Consider the following 14,103-nt stretch of genomic DNA (forward strand, 5'->3'; position numbering starts at 1 on the left):
GTGCAAAGGAGGCTGAAATTTATCCTGGCTTGGAATGTTTGGGGGTAGGGTTCACTGAAATCTTGGCTGCTGTATAGATATTTGAAATATTCAAATACAGAGCAGATACCAAATCTGCTGTTAAAACCACTTAAACTGTGATTTCTACTGACAAGCCACTAGTTAACAGGGTGACTATATTCTGCATGTTATCAAAGTTCATTTCAAGGCTAGTCACTCTTTCTCACCGACATCAAATACAAGTGATTTAAATTGTACCTGCATACTAAGATGTAAAGAATGCCAGAGCTTAGGAAGGTCTCCTTCTGACACCCTTTTATTTTCAAAGAGGTCTGGAAGCAAGTGATTATCTTCACAAACCTGATGTGACTGTTTTATTCTCATATTGACTCTTCAAAGTAAGGTCAGCAGCTGGAATGGCTTGTTAGGCTCTTTCTTTTGCCACCCTAGACAGATTTTCTTCTTTAGCCAAGAAAGAAGGCTAGGGTGGAATTCAGGGTGGCCTAGAACGCAAGTTTGAAACAAAATTGGTAGAAAACGATTACCTTGGCTATCTTCTTTCTTCCCCATATGCCTCTACTCCCTCAACCTATCGCCACTGTGTTCAGTGTCCTTGTGCCTTGCATAAGTAACGTAACCTTCTGTTTTTCAGGCTTCTAATCTATAAATGTGTCTAAACATAGTACTACCTACATTATAGGTTTGTGGTAAGGTTTAGAAAAACATTAATACATAAAGCATCTAGAACTGCACCTGACACATCTCAAACAATATATACGTGTTTGTTGTTGCTTCTGCTGCTGCGACTCTTGTGGGCATGGTTGTCACAAACCTTTCCTTGGACACTCCAGTCCAGTAATCAGACCGCACCCCTGTCCTAGCCTAAGGTGTTGTCTACCTAGCAATGCAAAATATCACCTAAACTTTGATACAGTTGGAGAAACAGGGGCTTTGCAGTTAGGTAAGCTTGGGTTTAAACCTCTACTTTGTACTTGTAAAATAACTGTCTGGCTTTCTTCATGCATGACATTTTAGTGGGTTCCAAGCCCTGCTGAAATCCATTCATAGACTTTATAAGGATCCAGAGACTCCAGGTAAAGAATCTCTACTCTGAACAATGAAGGAGAAGTGGGAATAGAAACAAGGACAGGGTAAGTTATGAATTAAGATAAAGGTATGGAGATATGTGGCTGTCTTTCATGACAAGGAGGTATTCAGTTCCTTAATTCTCTGACTCTTGAACGTTCAGGAGCAGCTCTTTTGTCAAGTACAGTCAAGAGATTTATTATTCTTTTCACAGAATTGATCAGTAGGTTGTACTGGGACACCAAGCCAAGATTTATTGAATATCTAGTAACCTATCAAGCAATCAATCAATCAGCAAATATTGACTGATGAACCACTATGGAAGAAAATGTTAAAACTAGGCCCTGTGGAGGATACTAATAAACAGAAAATATAAAGTGAAGGGCACGACCTCAAAGGACTTACACTGCAGTAAGGAGATAGGGCATAAGCTATATATATATATATCTATATAAAATAACATTTTAGAGTAGTACCATAGAACTTATAATGTACTATACAATTATAACTCCTGGCCAAAGTAAAGTATGATGTAATTAAAAATAACTGTCTTAGCAAGTCAGAAGAGGAACAGGGGAGAGATCACCTTACATATAGGTGGTTAGCTAAGTGTTTATGCAAAACAAGGTACAGTTTGAGCTGAATCCTGAAGGATAAAAAGAGTGTGAAAGAAGAGGGACAGCTTTTTTAGGCTGGCAGAACAGCACTATCAAAACCTTGGCAATGAGAAAGCAAGAGATAATAAATAAATAAATTTGGCTTAAAAGGACACTTTTCAAAGAAGCTGTGAGCTCTTTTCTCATCCTTGAACATTCAACAACTACAGTGGTGTCTGACATGTGGATATCACACAATAAATAAATGTTCCATGTTTATGATAATAACTAGAGACAAGGAAAGAAATGAGGGTAGAGTATGACTGTGGAAGGACTTGAAAGTCTTCCATGGGGCACTTATTTACTCATTCATTTGTTCAGCAAATATTCATTTGATGATTAATATGTGCCAGTTCCCGTGCTAGCATCTGGATGTCATCAAAGGTACTTGAATGAGGTAATAACATGATACAATTTTATTTTAACAAATCAAATCTAGCAAGTATATGCAGGGTGGTGAAACTGGAATCAAGGAAATTAGGAGGCTATTGCTTTAGTCTTGAAGTATTAATACCTTAGTAACAAGAAGGTGATCATGGCCAAAAATTGGGCCACTGCTCAGGAAGCTGATGTGATATATTAAAGATAAATGTTTAGCGCACCTATTCTGTGCCAGGCACTGTGGTGTGTTCTTGAAATTCATTATCTCAATTAAGACTCATGTTAACCATATCAGTTATGCACTATCATAATTAATTTTCATAATCAATTTTAAAAGCCTGGAAATAAGGTTTGAAGAGGCTCTGTACCCCACCCACTGGTCTCTTTACCACTCCAACCAGCTGCTTTTGTCACGTAAGCAATGGCAGGAAAATAGTTAACTTCTTTGCTTGCATCTCTATCTCCAAGGAGAACATTGTTTAAATGGAAAAGAGCAGCAAACAGAGATGATTAATTAAAGCTCTTGATGTCTGCAAAAGTCATAAGAAATTAACTATTTTATGTGAGTTCAACTTTTAAGGCACTAAAATAATCAGTCATCTTTTTTTTTTTATTATTTTTTTGCGGTACACGGGCCTCTCACTGTTGTGGCCTCTCCCGTTGCGGCGCACAGGCTCCGGACGCGCAGGCCCAGCGGCCATGGCTCACGGGCCCAGCCGCTCCGCGGCATGTGGGATCCTCCCGGACCAGGGCACAAACCCGTGTCCCCTGCATCGGTAGGCGGACTCTCAACCACTGCGCCACAATGGAAACCAATCAGTCATCTTGATAGTGACTCTAGTGTGAGTAATTATGGAGAAATCATGCAATCTAAATTACGGAATAAAAAAAGAAATGAAGGATTTACATAGAAGCTTTCTCTGTGAATTCTCACATGGGAAAAGCCCTTGGGTTGCATGAAGGCTTGCTTCCCACCTTGGGTGATGGAAGAAATGTTGACATTTAACAGACAAGACCACCTTTGGAGATGTGCCTATCGAAAGTGAGTGGAAACTACAAAAGAAAGAGATAAAAGCCAGACGTTATCTGAAAGACCACCTCCTAGCCATGCTCCTGCCTGTTTACTTATTAGTTAACTAGTGCCGCCGGAAATGAAACCTGCTACCGCAAACCCACCAAAGTTTGGCAATGCTATACTTCCTTCTCAAATGAAGAAAAACATTCTGTGTGAAGATGAAAGTTGAAGCCAAGCAGATGAGATAGACCACAATAATGTGCAATGCCTGCATTGTGAGTTGAGCACACACACCCTGAGGCCAGAACGCTCAGGTTTGATTCTTGGCTCTGCCGCTGATTATGTGTGTGACCTCAGGCAGTTTCCCCATTAACGATCACACCTTATTACACAGAAGGATAAAATGAGTCTGTATTTGCAAAGGGTTTAGAACAGAACCTGTCCTATAGGATAACCTATGTAAGTTTATGTCAAGTAACGCAAGTTTCAGAACAAATTGAGAATTTTAAGAGATTATTTGCTTCTTCGTCTTGCCTTTTATTCATACTCTCACCTGAAAGTTATGTCCTGTTTAGTTTGGAGCATGCAAATGCAGGTCATGTCTGTGCAGTGTACTTACTGCAGGGCACCTATTTGATCTGTAAATATTCTCCTTTCAGTTTACCCTGTATCTTAGGAAAAAATAAATGCTCCACCACAGAATACAGTCCTCCAGAATTTAAGTAGGCAAATGAATGAAAAGTTGGATTCTAATGTCTGTACTGTAAAATAATGGCTTTGTTTAGGAAATTTTTCTGAGATAGTTATAGCCCCCTGAGAATTATTTGACTTGATTCAAGTTGTCCCTTCAATAGCAGTAATTCATCCCTTGTAGTTTTTTCGTGTTTAAGTTATTTCTTTAATAATTCATGAGATGAAAGTTTTGATGCAGATAGATATTAACATGACAACAAAGTGAACCACGTTTTCCCATTTAAATCACATGAGTGTTTTTATTTTTGGAAACAAGCCTCTATTTTGAATAAAACCATTTTAACTTCTTGAAGAAATATTACTGTTTAGAAATAATTTATGTGCCCATTTTTTTGTAGAATGATGTCTGAGCACATTATTTATAAAAGCATTAAATCACCAATGTGTGAGCTTACTTTATAATTATGAGTCTCTGGGGAAAAAACAGAAAATGGAGGCCTGATCACTATGGTGCTTCAGGTTTAAATTCTCTTTGGGGCTTTCTTCATCAAAAGGTTGGCTTCTCATGAAACATCTTCATTCCTTGAGGCCAGTTTCAATAATTTCTCTGGCATTCCTCATGGTCTGAGACAATACAAAATCCAACTAGAAATTAAGTATTTAATTCTTCCCATAGGCCAAGAATCATACAAGTTGGTGCTATCAAGACAGCTCTTAAAGATTTGTTGCCTTCTGAATGATAAGAACATTATGTGCTTGTCTGAGAAGAGTAAAACCACGTAGTGAAAGCTGCTGAGAGATGACAGGAAATACGAGGAAGATTTTTTTTGTTTTTAATCCATGTAGTTGCAAACCCCAGTGGTTGCTAGCTGGCAATTAAAATGTAATGGCACCAACATTACATTAACAAGTACTTAATGATGCCATTGCAAATCTGGTGGTGTCAAGGGCTTTTTTTGGTATGTTTTCATTGTAGTAAAACTATACATAACATATATTTTATCATTTTACATTTTGTGTTCAATTTAGTGTCATTAAGTACATTTACAACATTGTGCAACCATCACTACTATCCATTTCCAGAACTTTTTCATCATCTCAAACAGAAACTCTGTACCCATTTAACAACTCCACATTTCCTTCTCCCCTCAGTCCTCAGTGACCTCTACTTTGCTCTCTCCATGAATTTGCCTATTCTAGATACCTCACATAAAGTGAAATCATACAATAAAATTTTAATTTAGGGAAAAAAAAATAAGCTTTCCTTTCTTTTTTTTAGTTTTTTTTTTTTAAAAAAGAATGTATTTAAGTGGAGGGAGAGTGGAATGCAAAGAAACTATCAGGGACAATGAAAGAGCTGGAACCATGTTGCTCTAAGGGAAGGGTTTCTTCCAGGAGGAAAACCCTGGCCTCAGTCATTAAACCTGATAGATGGGCCTGGGAGCTCACTCACTCTGTTTATGTCAAAGATGTAATTTGAAGGCACCTAACATTCTTTATTAAAATCAGCACCAAACAAAAATGTAACAATTAAGATATATTAATTTTCTGTAGAAAATAATTCACCAAGGAAACTTTCTTATCACCAAATGTTTGTTTATAAACATTAAGAATATAATTTTCAGGCCAGCTAATGCATTTGGAATGAGGGTATTGACACTCCTTACTGGTAGGCATTTATTTTCAGTTCTTTGCTCAGTGCTGGTAACTGAGCTATAGTAAGTATGTGTGTCTTGTCACAGCAGTTCTGTGAAATAAGGAATAAAAGGTATGTTTTGTGACTATAAAATACACTTAAACTAACGTGGCATAGCCAAATAAAACCTTTAATCTTGGTCTTACGAGAAATACTTTCTGAACCAACTATTTTTATGAAAGTACTAAAGAAAATATTTTCCTGAAAGAATAGCATTTATTTCTATAAAGTACTTTTAATATTTCTTTTAAAAATATTGAGTATGTTAAAATTAAAAATAAACTTCTTAAATGTTTAATTCCAAACAACAGAAATAATTTAAGCACCGTGCAAAGATTTTTAGAAAAAGATATCAGTACCAGACAAAAGCTACCCTGGGAGAAGTGAAGTTACTTTCATCCATAATTTAAAAATCAAAATTCAGTTCCCTCCAAATTTAATTTATACTAAGGCATCCTAGATGTGGGTGCCAGAATGAAAGTTCCATCAAAGTGGGGATATTTGCCCTTTGTTTCACTGCTATATTTTTTGTGCTTAAACAAGCATGGCACATGGTTGGCCAACGTAAATAGTTGTTGAGCACTAGCCCTCTAGGGTCTGAGGTTCCCCAACCTCAGGGCATACAACATTCAATTCTTCCATGTTACATCCCTTAAACACCTAGAAGAATCTGTCTTCACTGGTAAAGACCTCTTAGATAGGCACAGGATCAAGTCCAAGTTCCTCCTTCAGACTGGTAATTTTGGAGATAGTCCTTCCAGCTTTCCCTGCCACATTCCCAAGTTCAGACTTCACCATCCCTAATTGCTCTTCAAAGCACCACAAATGATCCCCAGGTACCCACACATAGAATTGCAAAACCTCATCTGTCTAAACTTCCTCATGTGCCTCTTTACTTCCATTTCCGTATCCCAAGTTTTTTTCACCCTGCATCCTTTCACTCACAACTGTCATTTCCCCCATAACTCAGTGATCTTCAAAATTCGTTAAGTTGATTACCAACATCATAACTTTTTATCTTCTCTGTCTTACCTAATGATTATTAGTTTTACTTCATAATTATTTACTTAATGACTATTATTCTAAATAAAGTCTGAAAAACCATATCTCTATATAGTAGTTATATTTCCTATTATATGTTTAAATAAATAATTATAATAATAAAACTATTTACCAATGAACCCCCTAAAATTGTATTGCCTACTATCAATGAGAGAGGTTTTACTTTTTGGAAAATATTTAATAATCCTTAACCCAATGCTCTTAAAATCAAATTCCAATCTTTTATATTTGACAATGTTAATAATGATTAATCCGTAACAGATATCAGGCATGTAGATATTTGAGGGCTTCCTATATGATGCCCCTTTATTTTGCTGGCGTCAGGTCAGAAACTTATCCCTAGTTCTCCATGTCTGTGAGGTCATTCAAACCTCTTTCCCAAGTGTCACAGAGATTCCCAATAACAGCAATCTAAAGGCTACACTACTCTTCTTTTCTTTGTGTTAAATCCACTCTGTATGGATCCTGGGCTGGTTACCCATAATGTTTTGCTGGGTGAAGTTACCTGGAACAACAGTATCTAGACCAAATTTCACAGACTTTCTAACGCCCTATCAATCCAGCATTAGATCTTCCCTAATAGATTCCCTTATTACTCCCTTATCCTATTTCCAGACTTGCCCCTCAATATTTTCTTTGACAGTTAAGACTCTTACATATACTCAGAGATGCCTTAGGTCAGGTTCATCAGAAAGTAGATCCTGAGACAAAGTTTTCTTGCAGGAGGTTGATTGATAAAAGCTCTCAGAAACAACCCTGGTAAGGGAGAGGGAAGCAGGGGTTAGACAGTAGGAGAAGTTGAACTGTGTTGAGGTCACAGCTAACAACCTTGGTGAATCCGGTGGAAAGCTCTGAAGCTGAGTGGACTTTAGACTTGATTCGAATTCAGCAAGACAGCTGAACTCCTATACCCCAACATCAGCCAGATACAGTGTGTGAGTCGCCTCTGAGAAGGGACTTAACCTTGTGCAGTGTAGCTCCCTTCACCAAGGGACCATGATGTGAACTGTCAGATGACAAATATTCTGGCAGCTAGAGAAATAATTGCCTCAATACTGAAGAGGAGATCTGAGCAATGACCCACATCCACCACAAGAACTTCCTATCCTATAGTATAGGAAAACACAAACCAAATTTTTATATGAATCAAGTTCACGGTATTTTCCATTATTTTGAAAATGCCTTTGTAATTGTTTATCTCACTGAACTATGAGTTGGTTGAAGGTCAGGGCCAAGACTTTTCCATTTTTAATTCCTGACATCTGGCACAATAGGTATATAGTTGCTCAAAGATTGTTAAAACATTGAAACTAAAAAACTGGACATTTGACACAAGTCCATAAGCAAGCAAATTACAACAGATTAATAATACAGTTGACCCTTGAAAAACGCTGGTGTTACTGGACCCTCCACATACTTGGATCCTCTGTACACACAGTCCTTTTACATCTGTGGATTCAATGAACCACAGAGAGTGTGGTTCTGTAATATGTATTTATTGAAAAAAAATCCATGTATAAGCGGATCCTCCAAATTCAAACCTGTGTTGTTCAAGGGACAACTGTATATAAAAATCACAAATTTAGCTAACAGACTTATACATGACTTTATATATTATAGCATTTTGTTATAAAAGTATGATGAATTGTAATCTAATCCCAGGGTTTCAAACACACTAGCACTTGAGGGTTGAGGAAAGAAATGGCTGATTCTTCCCCAAACCTCCTCTGCAACTAGAACAATACTGACATTTTATGTCCACATCACCCCATCCCTGAAAAGAAGTCCATAAAAAGCTAATAGTTCTCAACAGTTATTTCATACAATATCTATGAAGAAGACACAGTGTTTTAGTCTGTGGAGGCTGCTATAACGAAATATCAAGAGACTTATAAACCACAGATATTTATTTTTCACTGTTCTGGTGGCTGGGATGTCCAGCATCAAGGTTCCAGAGATCCTGTATTTGGTGAGAGGGTGCTTCCTGGTTCATAGAGAGTTGTGTGTTTGCTATAACCTACATGGCAGAAGGGGCAAGAGATCTTCTCTGGGGCCTCTTTTATAAGAGCTCTAATCCCAATCATGAGGGCTTCACCCTCATGACCTAATCACCTCTCAGAGGCCCCACCTCCTAACACCATCACATTGGGGATTAGATTTCAATATATGAATTTCGAGGGACTGTAAACATTGAGTCTATAATATACTACTTTACTACAATTTCTCATATTTACAACCAGCTCTAAAGTAAAATAATTACAAGAATATACAAATTAGATATATGGTGTCATTTTTAAAAAATTTGGCTATTCATAAGATTCAAAAACAGTTTTTAAAAATTTTGTCTATTTTCCTAAGATAGCCTCCTAAGTTGAGGCTACGGATTTTAGATCTTTCTTCTTTTGTAATACATGCACTTAATGCTATAAATTTCTTCCTACCACTGCTTTTTTACTGCATTCCACAAATTTGATAAGCTGTCTTTACATTTTCATTCACTTCAAGTATTTTCAAAAAATTCTCTTCAAACATTTGTCTTCTTTTACCTAAAAGTTATTTAGAAGTGTGTTGTCTAACTTCAAATATTTGGGAATTTGCCAGCTATATTTCTGTTTGATTTATATTATAATTCCTTTGGGTCTGAGAGCATACTATGTGTGTTTTCTATTCTATTAAATTTGTAAAGGCACATTTTATATCCCAGAGTGTGGTCAATCTTGGTGAATGCTCTATGTAAGCCTGAGAAGGATGTTGTTGGCTGGAATAGTCCATAAATATCAATTAGTTCAAACTGATTAAATTTGGTTAAATATATCCTGATTTTCTGTCTGATGATCTATCAGTTGCTGAAAGAACAGTGTTGAAGGCTCCCACTATAGTAGTGAATTTGTCTGTTTCTCCCTTCAGTTTTATCAGTTTTTGCCTCATTTTTTTGGACACTCTATTGTTAGGAACACACATTTAAGAGAAATTAAAATTGACTCTTTTATCATTATGTAATGCCCATTTATCCATGATAAATTTCCTTGTTCTGAAGTATGCTTTGTTTGAAATTAATACAACTACTTCAGTTTTCATTTGATTATTGTTAGCATAATGTCAATTGCTCTATCCCTTTTAACCAATCTGAGATTTTTTTTTTTAAAGTTGGTTTCCATCAGACAACATAAATTGAGTCTTGCTTTTTTATCTACTCTGACAATCTTTGAATTTTAATTGGTGCTTTGACTACTCACATTTAGAGTAATTCTTGATATAGTTGGATTAATATCTAACGTTTGTAACTTTGTTCTATTTGTTGAATTTGGTTTTTTTTTTTTCCCTTTTCTGCCTTGTCTGGCTGCTAAATGAACATCTTATATGATTCCCTTTTACTTCACGTCTTAGCACATAAATTAGTTTTTAATAATGTAGTGTTCGCCTTAGGTTTTCCAATATACATTTTTAATTAGTCTAATTGTTATTAAAATGATACTATATCACTTCACTTGTAGTGCAGGAGCCTTATAACAGAATATCCCCAATTCCTTTTTCCTCTCCCTGTGATATTGCTGCCATTCATTATTTATCCACAGGCTATGCTCACACAGAATATTATTACTATTATTACTTTAAACAAAGTTATTGTTTATATCAAATAAGAATAAGAAAAATAGGGCTTCCCTGGTGGCGCAGTGGTTGGGAGTCCGCCTGACGATGCGGGAGATGTGGGTTCGTGCCCCGGTCCGGGAAGATCCCACATGCCGCGGAGCGGCTGGGCCCGTGAAGCCATGGCCGCTGGGCCTGCGCGTCCGGAGCCTGTGCTCCGCAGCGGGAGAGGCCACAACAGTGAGGGGCCCGCGTGCCGCAAAAAAAAAAAAAAAAGAATAAGAAAAATAATTTTTTTTAATCTTTATTTTTTTCTCTGACATTTTTCTTTCCTTTAAATAGATTCAAGTTTGTGGCTTATATCATCTTCCTTCTGCTTAAAGAAATCTTTTAACATATTTTGCATACAGGTATGCTGGTAATTAATTCCTTCAGTTTTTGTTTGTCTTAGAAAGTTTTTATTTCTCCTTCACTTTAGAGAGTAATCTTTCTCGATATAGAATTCTTGGCTAGTGCTTTTTATTTTTCTTTCAACACTTTGAAGATTTATCCTACCTTCTTTCTTGCATAATTTCTGACAAGAAGTCCACTGTATCTTTGTTTCTTTGTAGGTAAGGTGCATTTTTCCCCTCCCGGATTCTTTTAATTTTTTTTTTCTGTCTGTCTGTCTGTCTCTCTCTCTCACTCTCTTTATTTTGGAGGGAAAGGGTTTCTAAATACTATGTGCCCAGAAGTAGTGTTTTGGTATTTATTTTTGGTATTTATCCTACTTACTGTTCTCTGACTTTCCTGCATCTGTGGTTTGGTGTCTATCATAAAGTTTGGAAGCTTCTCAGCCATTATTACTTCAAATATTCCTTTCTTCTTCTAGTATTCCATTTATGTGTATGTTATATCTTTTGACATTATTCCACAATTTTTGGACGTTCTGGGTTTTGGTTTTTTTTTTCCCATTCTTTTTTCTCTTTGAATTTCATTTTGGGAGGTTTATATTGACCTATCTTCAAGCTCACTGACTCCTTCCTCAGATTTATCTAGTCTACTGATAAACAAATGACAACATTCTTAATATCTATCATAGAGTTTGGGATTTCTAGCATTTCTTTTGTATTCTTCCTCAGAGTCTCCATCTCTCTGCTTACTTTACCCAAGTGTTCTTGAGTGTTATCTACTTTTTCCATTAGAGCTCATAATGTTTTGTCAAAGTTTTTTAAAAATCCCCTGTGAAAATTTCAACATCTGTGTCACATTTGAGTCTGGTTCTAATGCTTACTTTGTCTCTAGACTATTTTTCCCTTACCTTGCATCATGCTTTGTAATTTTTTGTTGAAAGCCAGGCATGTGTATCAGGTAATGGGAACTGAGGTAAATAGGCCTTTAGTATGAGGACTTAATGCTAATTTGCTTAGGAATTGGAATGTATTTGTATTTGCTCTGGCTTTAGGTAACAAAAGTTTCAAATTCCTTTAGTGTCCTTGGTTTGTCTCCCCACTTAGCTTTTGGCTTCCCTAAGTACTCTTCCTCAGAAAAGGTTTGTACCTTGCAGCTCTTTCAGCTATAATCCACTGTTACTGCACTAGAGCCTTATTGTGTGACGATAAGGAAAGGGGGAGGGAGAGCATTCTCTAATCTTATGATTAAATCTTATTCTTTTAGTGGGCCTATGAATCTGGACTATGGCCTTCACAACTATTTCTCTCCTGGTGTATCTTCCCACCGCCCCACCCCCACCTTGCTTTGGTAAAACAGGAAGTTTAGAGGAGCTGGATAAGGATCAGCTGGGATAAGTCTCTGGTAAAGTCCTTTCCCCAGGATAGTAGATCTTTGTTACAGAGAGTACTCTGGGTGTGTTACACAATGATTATACAGCTCCTCCCCATTCCGGAGCTCTGAGGGGATCTTCCTCGGGTCTTCAATTGAAACCTGGTAGAGTTTCTAGAGGTAAAACCAGTAAGTTTGAGGTTCTCCTAAGACCTCAGAACCTAAGAGTTTCTCATTTTCATGCTAAACCACAAAATTATCATTTAAGTGTTTCTACCAGTTTATGGCTACCTTGGCTTCTTCTCCAGTTAGCAGATTCCAACTATGAGTCTCTGAATTCAACTGTCTAGCCAGTATAGTGTTTTGCCCTGAAACCGCCATTTTCTGATGAGTTCAAGAAAAGTCATCGATATTTGTGGTTTCTGGGTTTTTTGTTTCGTTTTGTTTATAAATTGTAGCAGCAGTTACTTCCAAGCTCTTCACATATTATTGCTGCAATTGGAAATGTCTTAGTTCTTTTAGGTCAGTGACATTTGTCTTTCTAGCTTCTAAAATTCTATTGCTGTAATCGGTTTTGTTTTTTTTTTTTTGCGGTACGCGGACTTCTCACTGTTGTGGCCTCTCCGGTTGTGGAGCACAGGCTCCCGACGCGCAGGCTCAGCAGCCATGGCTCACGGGCCCAGCCGCTACGCGGCATGTGGGATCTTCCCGGACCGGGGCACGAACCCGTGTCCCCTGCATCGGCAGGCAGACTCTCAACTTCTGCGCCACCAGGGAAGCCCTGTAATCTTATTTTTTCTTTTCATTGTCCTTTTTGATGTTAAGACGTTTTTTTGACATTTTTATGGGATTTGGTGAAGAAGTAGAGGTTAATACATTTGTTCAATTTCCCACCCAATTAGTTAAACTTTACCATTGTATTCCCTCAGAACTCCATGAGACATAGTTTCCTCAGCTAGGTCAATATCTATATTGGCTCCTAGAATCATTATTTTGTTCACTTTTATATCTTCAAGGCGAAAACAGTACTTGGTAAGTAATAGGTACCTCAAAAATATGTGCTAAGTAAATGGGTAGATGAATGAATGACTGAATGAATGAATGGTCACTTAAATTACTGGAGTTGTAGGTATGCCGAGAAGGGCCTTCTCTTCAAACCACCTCTTCATTGGTCTGCTTAGGCTGGAAGTTCCTTTGGAGTTTCATAGATGTCAGTTTGTAAGCATTTTCTTCTTTCTGGAGTTGTGTGTTAATGTTGAATGACTCTGGGAGAAATGACAGAGAAGCCAATATCACCTAACATTATGGTAGAAAATTTGCATGAACCTAAACAAAATTGTTTGAAGACTGTCAAAACTGGCAGAACTCACATATTTGTGTTGGTAAGATACTCTTCTTTGTAATACCTTGAGAGGAAAATAAAATATCTTTAATATTAATTCTTTTTCCTTATCACAATTATATCTGCATATATTTTTTTAAATGCTGAATTATTACTTTTTTAAAAAAATTATTTATTTTATTTTATTTACTTTTGGCTGTGTTGGGTCTTTGTTGCTGTGCGTGGGCTTTCTCTAGTTGCGTCGAGCAGAGGCTACTCTTTGTTGCAGTGCGCAGGCTTCTCATTGCGGTGGCTTCTCTTGTTGCGGAGCACAAGCTCTAGATGCGCGGGCTTCAGTTGTTGTGGCTCGCGGGCTCAGTAGATGTGGCGCATGGGCTTAGTTGCTCTGAGGCATGTGGGATCTTCCCAGACCAGGGCTCGAACCCATGTCCCCTGCATTGGCAGGTGGATTCTTAACCACTGTGCCACCAGAGAAGCCCCTGAATTATTACTTTTACTGAAGAATTTCCATGTATCATTTATTAGTCTAATGCCTGGCACATAGGTAGTTTTTAATAAATAATAATTTCTAATTGATCAAACAAATTGATGAATTCATTCACACATTGGGTTGAGGGATGTGTGTTTATTATAGAATTCTGCTCTAGAGTAGAAGTCAACAAATGTTTTCTAGGTAAAGGGCCAGGTATTAAATATTTTTGGTTTGTGAGCTATAAATCCCTATTATAACTATTTAGCTCTGGTATTGTAGAGCAAAATCAGCTATAGACATATGTAAATGAATAGGCATGACTGCGTGCAAATAAAACTTTATTTACAAAAC

This window comes from Aethalodelphis obliquidens, unplaced genomic scaffold (assembly GCF_003676395.1).
Source record: "Aethalodelphis obliquidens isolate GAN/ISIS:26980383/991018 unplaced genomic scaffold, ASM367639v1 scaffold8, whole genome shotgun sequence".
NCBI lineage: Eukaryota > Metazoa > Chordata > Mammalia > Artiodactyla > Delphinidae > Aethalodelphis > Aethalodelphis obliquidens.